The sequence below is a fragment of the Pelophylax lessonae genome (genome assembly GCF_965119305.1).
Source record: "Pelophylax lessonae genome assembly, chromosome: 3".
Classification (NCBI taxonomy): Eukaryota; Metazoa; Chordata; class Amphibia; order Anura; family Ranidae; genus Pelophylax; species Pelophylax lessonae.
The window spans coordinates 666,583,564-666,595,104 of NC_138770.1; the positions used below are offsets into that span (position 1 = coordinate 666,583,564).

General features: G+C 42.7%; 1 protein-coding gene across 3 annotated transcripts in view; it reads right to left on the reverse strand.

The window, feature by feature from the left end:
* Window positions 1-11,541, reverse strand: part of DLK2 (delta like non-canonical Notch ligand 2) — a 29,129-nt gene that overhangs the window by 16,976 nt on the left and 612 nt on the right. For 2 of the 3 annotated variants that reach the window (XM_082249293.1, XM_082249292.1), the window contains exon 2: window positions 11,397-11,541. This exon is cut by the window's right edge and continues 55 nt beyond it. The gene's annotated coding sequence lies outside the window, so the exon portion shown is untranslated. Of the gene's footprint in view, window positions 1-6,838; window positions 7,122-11,396 lie in introns of those variants that run through there. The other variant, XM_082249294.1, reaches the window with a different exon arrangement.

Here is an 11,541-nt window from a genome sequence, read left to right on the forward strand (position 1 = left end):
GACCCGCCGTTGCTCTCCTAACCCTAGACATGCCTTTCCTTATCCATTCACAGACCTGCCTTTTCTCTTCCATTCAAAGACCCGCCTTTCCTCACCTATCCACAAACGTACCTTTCTTCCCCCATCAAAACATCTTCTTTTCCTCCCTTATCCACAGACCCACCTTTCCTCCCCTGTCCTTAGGACTGAGTTTTCTCACCTGTTCATTCATCCACCATTTTTTTTACAGCGCACGAATCTACTGTATACTGCAGACTTCCACCCATCAAGTGACATCCAAGAGTGGACACAAATGCAGAATTGTAATTCAAGTATGGGGGCCGTTCAGGTATACATATAGTAAAATGCATATACAGGTCAGGTGTGTAATTTGGAAGAAGCAGCTAACATATATAATGTACATAGTGATTATAGATATACTGATGTGTAATATGGAGGGGGTGTTAAGGTGAATATATAGGTAAAAACAAAGGCGTGCAGTAAGGAGACGGCAGTTTAAGTGTATACACAGAAAAAGTACTGTAGATGTACAGGTGTGTGATAAGGACAGGACTGTTCAGGTGTTTACACAGTAAATAAAGATATACAGGTGTGTGATATGGACAGGACTGTTCAGGTGTTTACACAGTAAATATAGATATACAGGTGTGTGATATGGAGAGCATAGTTCAGGTGTATACACAATAAATATGGATACAGAAAGGTGTAGTATAGAGGAAAGTTAGGATGTATACGAAGTAAATACAGATATACAGGTGTGCAATATGGATGGAGCAGTTCAGGTGTATACTTAGTAAATATACAAGTAAACAGTTCAATATGAAGGGAGCAGTATGGAGGGGGTAAATATAAAGGTGTAGAGTTTTAAGAGGTCAGGTGTATATATTAGTAAATGTATAAGTGGGTAGTTCGAAGAGGGCAGGTCAGGTGTATATATATATATATATATATATATGTATGTGTAATATGGTGGAGGGGGGTCACCCGTTAATTCAAAAATATATACACCTGACCTCTGCCCTCCATACTGGACACTTGCATATATAGGTAATGGGAGGTCAGGTGTATGTATACAGTAAGTAAATATTCAGATGTACAGTATAGAGGGGCCAGGTCAGGTGTATAACTTATTAAATATATAGATGTGTAGTATGGAGTGGGCAGGTCAGGTGTGTGTATATATATATATATATATATATATATATATATATATATATATATATATATATATATATATATATATATATATATAAAAATACAGGTGTACAGTATGGGGGGGGGCAGATCCGGTGTATATATAGGTAATAATACAGATGCACAGTTTGGAGGGGGCAATTTAGGTGTATATATTATTAAGTATATAGGTGTGTAGCACGGAGAGGGCAGGTCAGGTGTACATATAGGTAAATATACAGGTTTATAGTAATAAGGGAGCCGGTCAGGTGTACATACAGGTAAAGATACAGGTGTATAGTATGAAGAGGGCAGGCCAAGTGTACATAAAGGTAACTATACAGGTGTACAGTATGAAGAGGCAGGTCAGGTGTGCATATAGGTAAATAAACAGGTGTACCATATGAAGGGGGAAGGTCAAATGTGCATATAGGTAAATATACAGGTGTACAGTATGAAGGGGGTAGGTTAGGTGTATTTATAATAAATCTATAGGTGTGCAGTATGAAGACAGCAGGCCAGGTGTACATATAGGTAAATATACAGGTGTACAGTATGAAGGGGGTAGGTTAGGTGTATTTATAATAAATCTATAGGTGTGCAGTATGAAGACAGCAGGCCAGGTGTACATATAGGTAAATATACAGGTGTACAGTATGAAGACAGCAGGCCAGGTGTACATATAGGTAAATATACAGGTGTACAGTATGAAGGGGGTAGGTTAGGTGAATTTATAATAAATCTATAGGGGTGCAGTATGAAGACAGCAGGCCAGGTGTACATATAGGTAAATATACAGGTGTACAGTATGAAGACAGCAGGCCAGGTGTACATATAGGTAAATATACAGGTGTACAGTATGGAGTGGGCAATTAAGATGTACATATAGGTAAAAATACAGGTGTACAGTATGAAGGGGGAAGGTCAGATGTATATATTAATAAATCTATAGGTATGAAGTATGAGGAGGCAGGTCAGGTGTACATACAGGTTAATATACAGGTGTACAGTATGAAGAAGGCAGGTCAGGTGTATATATTAATAAATCTATAGGAGTGAAGTATAAAGACAGCAGGACATGTGTACATATAGGTAAATATACAGGTGTACAGTATGAAGGGGGCAGGACAGGTGTATATAATAAATCTATAGGTGTATATTATGAGAGGGGCAGGTCAGTAGTACTGTATGAAGGAGGGAAGGTAGAGTATACATATAGGTACATATACAGGTGTATAGTATGAAGGGGCAGGTTGTACATATTGGCAAATATGCAGGTGTACAATATAGAGGGGGCAGGTCAAGTGTACATATAGGTAAAAGTACAGGTGTATAGTATGAAGATGGCAGGTCAGGTGTATGTATAGGTAAATTTACAGGTGTACAGTATGAAGGGGGCACGCCAGGTGTATATATTAATAAATCTATAGGTGTGCAGTATGAAGGGGGCAGATCAGGTGTATATATTAATAAATCTATAGGTGTGCAGTATGAAGGGGGCACGCCAGGTGTATATATTAATAAATCTATAGGTGTGCAGTATGAAGGGGGCAGATCAGGTGTATATATTAATAAATCTATAGGTGTGCAGTATGAAGGGGGCAGATCAGGTGTATATAATAATAAATCTATAGGTGTATGAAGTGGGCAGGCCAGGTGTACATACAGGTAAATGTGCAGTTTTTAGGCTATCGGAGGAAAAAGACCATTATAAATGTCTTCTCTTCCTCAGCTGATAATGTTGCACAGAGGGAGGACAGATTTTGGATTGTAGTTTGGCAGATTGAGGGAGGACAAATATGAATGTGTTCTCTTCATCTCGTCTGTCAGCAGGTGCTGGGAGAACGTTGTTTGGGATTCCCATCCGGCTCGCGGTGGGATTCCCTCACACACATACCTGGACATTGTAATGACATATTATCTGAGCTCAGGTCAGTTCCCCGGGGAGGACAGAAGCTGACGTCTGTCTGTGACTGCTGACAGCAGATGCTAACTGACCATTATGTGATGACAGAAGAGGAGGCCTATTACCCGGGGACACAGCACACAGACGCCAAGCTAAAGTGAGACTCACTGACAGCCTCATAAACAGGGAGAGCCATGGATGGAGGGAAGCATGGCCGGGGTTCACTGTGTATGAGACGTGAGGTCACAAAGGATGCTGTCCTTCCAGGGAAGCCTGAAACTCCATTACTACTTATTAAAATACTCTCTATGCCTTTAGGGGGCTAGATAGAAAGAGCGAGAAAGAGGAGAAACAGGTAGACAGAGCAGAGATAGAGAAGGAGAGAGACAAATAGAGAGAGACAGAGGTGAGATAGAGAAGGGGAGAGACAGAGGTGAGATAGAGGAGGAGAGACAGAGGGGAGATAGAGAAGGGGAGAGACAGAGGTGAGATAGAGAAGGAGAGAGATAGAAGGGGAGGGACAGAGGGGAGATAGAGAAGGCAAGATACAGAGGAGAGACAGGGAGAGATACAGAGGGAACATAGAGAAGGGGAGAGACAAAAGGAGAGAGACAAAGGAGAGACAAGGAGAGAGACAAAGGGCAGATAGAGAAGGAGAGAGACAAAACAGAGGGGAGATAGAGAAGAGACAGTGGGAGAGACAGAGGAGAGACAGTGAGAGAGGCAGAGGGGAGATAGAGAAGGAGAGAGACAGAGGGCAGATAGAGAAGGAAAGAGATAGAAAGAAGGGGAGGGACAGAGGGGAGATAGAGAAGGCAAGAGACAGAGGAGAGAGACAGAGGGAACATAGAGAAGGGGAGAGACAAAAGGGGAGAGACAGTGAGAGAGACAGTGGGAGAGAAAGAGGAGAGACAGCAAGAGAGACAGAGGGGAGATAGAGAAGTAGAGAGACAGAGGAGAGACAGTGAGAGAGGCAGAGGGCAGATAGAGAAGGAGAGAGACAAAACAGAGGGGAGATAGAGAAGGTGGGAGACAGAGGAGAGAGACAGTGGGAACATAGAGAAGGAGAGAGACAAAAGGGGAGAGACAGAGAAGAGACAGTGAGAGAGACAGAGGGGAGATAGAGAAGGAGAGAGACAAAGGAGAGAGATAGAGAAGAGAGACAGAGGGAACATAGTAAAGGAGAGACAGAGAAGAGACAGAGGAAATACAGTGAGAGAGACAGAGGGGAGATAGAGATGGAGAGAGACAAATGGACAGAGACAGAGGTGAGGTAGAGAAGGGGAGAGACAATGAGAGAGACAGAGGAGGGAGAGAGAGACAGATGGGAGATAAAGAAGGCAAAAGACAGAAAAGAGAGACAGAGGGAACATAGAGAAGGAGAGAGGCAAAAGGGGAGAGACAGAGGGCAGATAGAGAAAGGGAGAGACAGAGGAGAGACAGTGAGAGAGACAGAGGGGAGATAGAGAAGGAGAGAGACAAAAGGGTAGAGACAGAAGAGAGACAGAGGAGAGAGAGTGAGAGAAAGAGACAAAGGGGACATAGAGAAGGAAGAGAGAGGAGAGAGACAGAGGGAACATAAAGAAGGGGAGAGACAGTGAGAGAGAAAGAGGAGAGACGGAGAGAAACAGAGGGGAGAAAGAGAAGGAGAGAGACAAAAGGGGAGAGACAGTGAGAGAGACAGAGGGGAGATAGAGAACGAGAGAGACAGAGGGGATATAGAGAAGGAGAGAGACAAAAGGGGAGAGAAAGGTATAGAGACAGAGTGAACATAGAGAAGGAGAGAGACAAAAGGGGAGAGACAGAGGAGAGACAAGGAGAGAGACAGTGAGAAATACAAAAGGGGAGAGAGAGAAGACCAATAAGGAGACAGAGGGTAGACAGAGAGACCGAAAGTGGGAGAAAGAAAGAAAGAAAGAAAAAAATGGAGAGGATATACACAAAAATGGGAGAAAGAGGGAGAGAGAGAGGGGGAGAGAAAGTAGGAGTCAAAGGGAAGACAGAGAGAGATAGAGAGAGATATAGAGAGAAGGTACAGAAAAGATCTACAGAAAGAGACAAAAGAAAGAATGGGGTAGACAGAGGGGATAGAGTGAGGAGAAAGATGGGAGATAAAAAACAAAGGAGAGATAAAGAGGAGTTAAAGGAGAAGAGGGAGGGGAGATAAAGTGAGACAGAAGGAAGATAGAGAAGAAGAGGAAGGAGAGATATAAAGACAGTAGGGAGATAAAGGGAGATGGGGAAGATAAAGGGAGACAGAAGGAAGGTAAAGGGGGGCAGTGAAGTCCTGGAAGAATTCAAAGGAGCGATAAAGGGAGACAGAGGGGAGATAGAAAAGGGTAAACAATAGGAAGTGAGAGAGAGATAGATAGGAAGACGGGGGGGAGAGGAAGACAGAGGGGGGGGGGATAGAAAGGAAGACATAGGGGGGGATAGAAAGGAAGACATAGTGGGGGATAGAGAGGAGGACAGGGGGGTAGAGAGGAGGATGGGGGGTAGAGAGGAAGACAGAGGGGGGATAGAGAGGGAGACAGTGGGGGGAAGAAGGAAAGACAGAGGGGGGGATAGAGAGCAAAACAGGGGGGATAGAAAGGAAGACAGAGGGGGAATAGAGAGGAAGACAGAGGGGGGGGGATAGAGAGGAAGACAGGGAGGGGGATAGAGAGGAAGGCAGAGGGAGGGATAGAGTGGAAGACAAGGGGGGGGGGTAGAGAGGAAGATGGGGCGGGAGTAGAGAGGAAGATGGAGGTGGAAGGTAGAGAGGATGACAGAGGGGGGATAGAGGAGAAAGCAGAGGGGGATAGAGAGGGAGACGGGAGGGGGATAGAGAGGAAAACAGAGGGGGGGGTAGAGAGGAAGACAGAGGGGGGATGAAGAGGAAGACAGAGGGGATGGAGAGGAAGACAAAGGGGGGATGGAGAGGGAGGGAGAGGGGAAGAGAGAGGGGGGGATAGAGAAGGAGGCAGAGGGGGGATAGAGAGGAAGACAGAGGGGGGGATAGAGAGGAAGACAGAGGGGGGATCGCGATGGAGGCAGAGGGGGGATCGCGATGGAGGCAGAGGGGGGATAGAGAGGGAGGAAGAGGGGGGATAGAGAGGGAGGCAGAGGGGAAATAGAGAGGGAGGCAGAGGGGGGATAGAGAGGGAGGCAGAGGGGAAATAGCAGTGGGAGATAGAAGGAACAGAGAGAAGAGACAGACTGGATATATAGAGAGAGAGACAGTGGGAGACAAAGGGGAAATAGAGGGGACATAGAGAGTGAGATAAGCAGAGGAGATATAGAAAGAGAGGCACAGGGGAGAAAGAGAGAGATGGGGGGGAAAGAGAGGTAGATAGAGAGGGAGTCAGAGGGGAGACAAAGGGAGGAAAGACAGAGGGGAGATAGATTGAGGGAAAGAGAGACACGGGCAGATAGGAAATGGAAGGTGGGATATGGAAATAGAGGGAGAGAGACAGAGGGGAGATATTGAGGGAGACTGAGGGGATAAAAAGTGAGAGACGGGGGAGATAGGGATAGACAGAGGACAGAGAGAAATAGATGGGCAATAGAAAGAGGGGAGACAGAGAGAGAGATGTGGAGAGGGGTGTCTGTATATTAGGAGGTTGGATGCCATGTATATTAGATGATGGTATTTGTACATTTACAGGTGGGTTGGGGGCTCTCCTGGCATAGAGGTGCCTGTATGGTATACAGTATACAGTATATATATACAGACAGGTGGGGGGGGGGGGCTCTCTGAATGTTTAGTCAGGAAATTACCTTTACTTCCTCCTTACGATTTTGTCTCTAGTCTAATCCAGACAAGCAGGGGCTTCTCTATCCGGCAGCTGGCCAAATTCTTCTGTGTCCTCTGTGCTAGGAATCCAGTGACAGTCACATGTGGCCCCAGCAGAGCGGAGGGGCCAAGCACCAGAAATCTCCTGGATCCCAATTTATAGGATCACTCTTCACCTCCAGAATTCTGAATCTGGAACAAAATCTCTGAAATTTCTGTCTGCCATCATTGTCGATTCCCAAGATCCAGACAACTCGCCACAGTCAGGGGATCCACAAGATCCCAAACCTGCATGAGCAGAGAATTTACTATAGTAGATTATCCGCTGTGTAATATACCGGGTTACCTAGAGGGGATTATAATATAGAGGGATCTGACCCCAGACCCACACTACTATAATACAGAAGGATCTAACCCCAGACTAATATAATGCAGAGAAATCTGACTTCAGACTGTTATAATACAGAGAGATCTGACCAGCGACTATTATATACCTGAGAAATCTGAACACAGGCTAATATAATACAGAGAGATTTAACCTAAGATAAGAATAATAAAGAGAGACGTGAAAACAGACTATTAATAAAAAGTGAGATCTAACCCCAGACTAATATAATTCAAAGAGATTTGACCCCAGATTATAATAATATGGAGATCTAACCCCAGACTATTATAACACAGAGGGATCAGAGCTCTAGACGATTGTAATATAAGGGGATCTGAAACCAGACTATTACAATACAGAGAGATCTGACCCCCAGACTAATATAATACAGAGAGATCTGACCCCAGACTAATATAATACAGAGAGATCTGACCCCAGACTAATATAATACAGAGAGATCTGACCCCAGACTAATATAATACAGAGAGATCTGACCCCAGACTATTCTAATACAGAGAGATCTGACCCCCAGACTAATATAATACAGAGAGATCTGACCCCAGACTAATATAATACAGAGAGATTTGACCCCAGATTATTCTAATACAGAGAGATCTGACCCCAGACTATTCTAATACAGAGAGATCTGACCCCAGACTAATATAATACAGAGAGATCTGCCCCCCAGACTAATATAATACAGAGAGATCTGCCCCCCAGACTAATATAATACAGAGAGATTTGACCCCAGATTATTCTAATACAGAGATCTGACCCCCAGACTAATATAATACAGAAGGATCGGAGCATAGACTATTATAATATAGAGACCTGACCCTAGACATTTACTGTGTAATACAGAGAGATCCGGTCATAGACTATTATAATATAGGGAGATCTGACCCCAGACTATTATAATACAGAGAGAGCTGATCCCAGACTTTTATAATGCAGAGGGGTCTGACCCTGAACTGTTACAAATAGGAGAAAACGAAACCCAGACTATTATAATACGGAGAGATCTGATCCCAAAATATTAAAATACCAAGAGACCAGGCATCATACTATTATAATACAGAGATATCTGACCCCAGAATATTATAATAAGGAGAGATCTGACTCCAATCTATTACAATACAGAGGAATCTAACCAGAGACTGTAATAATAGAGAAAGATCTGACCCTAGAATATTGTATTACAGAGAGATCTGACCCTGGAATGTTATAATACATGGAGATTTGACCCCCGAATATTATAACATACAGCGATGTGATCCCAGACTTTTCTAAAACATAGAGATCTGACGCCAGTGTATTATAATAAAAAAGATGTGTCCCCAGGCTATAATAATGCAGAGAGATTAGACCTCATGCTATTACAACACAGAGAGATCTGACTCCAGACAACATAATACAGAGAGACCAGACATCATACTATTGTAATAAAGAGAGATCTGAAGCCAGGCTATAATAAAGCACAGAGATCAGACCTCATTCTATTATAATACGGAGAGATCTGACCCCAGACTATTATAATATAATTATAATAATTATGGCCAAATTCTTCTGTGTCCTCTGTGCTAGGAATCCAGTGACAGTCACATGTGGCCCCAGCAGAGCGGAGGGGCCAAGCACCAGAAATCTCCTGGATCCCAATTTATAGGATCACTCTTCACCTCCAGAATTCTGAATCTGGAACAAAATCTCTGAAATTTCTGTCTGCCATCATTGTCGATTCCCAAGATCCAGACAACTCGCCACAGTCAGGGGATCCACAAGATCCCAAACCTGCATGAGCAGAGAATTTACTATAGTAGATTATCCGCTGTGTAATATACCGGGTTACCTAGAGGGGATTATAATATAGAGGGATCTGACCCCAGACCCACACTACTATAATACAGAAGGATCTAACCCCAGACTAATATAATGCAGAGAAATCTGACTTCAGACTGTTATAATACAGAGAGATCTGACCAGCGACTATTATATACCTGAGAAATCTGAACACAGGCTAATATAATACAGAGAGATTTAACCTAAGATAAGAATAATAAAGAGAGACGTGAAAACAGACTATTAATAAAAAGTGAGATCTAACCCCAGACTAATATAATTCAAAGAGATTTGACCCCAGATTATAATAATATGGAGATCTAACCCCAGACTATTATAACACAGAGGGATCAGAGCTCTAGACGATTGTAATATAAGGGGATCTGAAACCAGACTATTACAATACAGAGAGATCTGACCCCCAGACTAATATAATACAGAGAGATCTGACCCCAGACTAATATAATACAGAGAGATCTGACCCCAGACTAATATAATACAGAGAGATCTGACCCCAGACTAATATAATACAGAGAGATCTGACCCCAGACTATTCTAATACAGAGAGATCTGACCCCCAGACTAATATAATACAGAGAGATCTGACCCCAGACTAATATAATACAGAGAGATTTGACCCCAGATTATTCTAATACAGAGAGATCTGACCCCAGACTATTCTAATACAGAGAGATCTGACCCCAGACTAATATAATACAGAGAGATCTGCCCCCCAGACTAATATAATACAGAGAGATCTGCCCCCCAGACTAATATAATACAGAGAGATTTGACCCCAGATTATTCTAATACAGAGATCTGACCCCCAGACTAATATAATACAGAAGGATCGGAGCATAGACTATTATAATATAGAGACCTGACCCTAGACATTTACTGTGTAATACAGAGAGATCCGGTCATAGACTATTATAATATAGGGAGATCTGACCCCAGACTATTATAATACAGAGAGAGCTGATCCCAGACTTTTATAATGCAGAGGGGTCTGACCCTGAACTGTTACAAATAGGAGAAAACGAAACCCAGACTATTATAATACGGAGAGATCTGATCCCAAAATATTAAAATACCAAGAGACCAGGCATCATACTATTATAATACAGAGATATCTGACCCCAGAATATTATAATAAGGAGAGATCTGACTCCAATCTATTACAATACAGAGGAATCTAACCAGAGACTGTAATAATAGAGAAAGATCTGACCCTAGAATATTGTATTACAGAGAGATCTGACCCTGGAATGTTATAATACATGGAGATTTGACCCCCGAATATTATAACATACAGCGATGTGATCCCAGACTTTTCTAAAACATAGAGATCTGACGCCAGTGTATTATAATAAAAAAGATGTGTCCCCAGGCTATAATAATGCAGAGAGATTAGACCTCATGCTATTACAACACAGAGAGATCTGACTCCAGACAACATAATACAGAGAGACCAGACATCATACTATTGTAATAAAGAGAGATCTGAAGCCAGGCTATAATAAAGCACAGAGATCAGACCTCATTCTATTATAATACGGAGAGATCTGACCCCAGACTATTATAATATAGGGAGATCTGACCCCAGACCATTATAATACAGAGAGATCTGACCCCATACTATTATCATACGGGGAAATCTGACTCCAGACTATTATAATATAGGGAGATCGGACCCCAGACTATTATAATACAGGGAGATCTGACCCCATACTATTATAATGCAGGGAGATCTGACCCCAGACTGTTATAACACAGAGAGTTCTGACCCCAGACTATTATAATACAGAGAGATCTGACCCCATACTATTATAATACAAAGAGATCTGACCCCAGACTATTATAATACAGAGAGATCTGACCCCATACCATTATAATACAAAGAGATCTGACCCCAGACCATTATAATACAAAGAGCTGTGACCCCAGACTATTATAATACAGAGATATCTGACCCCATACTATTATCATACGGGGAGATCTAACCCCAGACTATTATAATATAGGGAGATCTGACCCCAGACTATTATAATACAGAGAGATCTGACCCCATACTATTATAATGCAGGGAGATCTGACCCCATACTATTATAATGCAGGGAGATCTGACCCCAGACTGTTATAACACAGAGAGCTCTGACCCCAGACTATTATAATACAGAGAGATCTGACCCCATACCATTATAATACAAAGAAATCTGACCCCAGACTATTATAATACAGGGATATCTGACCTTATACTACTATAATACAGAGAGATCTGACCCCAGACTATTATAATACAGAGGGGGGGGAGAACTAACCTTGGATGTTGATGTACATCAGTTGATTATCCCGAATTGTGGCAGAAATGAAATCCCTGTGTTTGCCATCCAGACTTCCCAAACAACTTGTAATCCACTTGGTCTATTTTTTTTTAATCCAGTGTGACCCTGTAGTCGGTGGGAT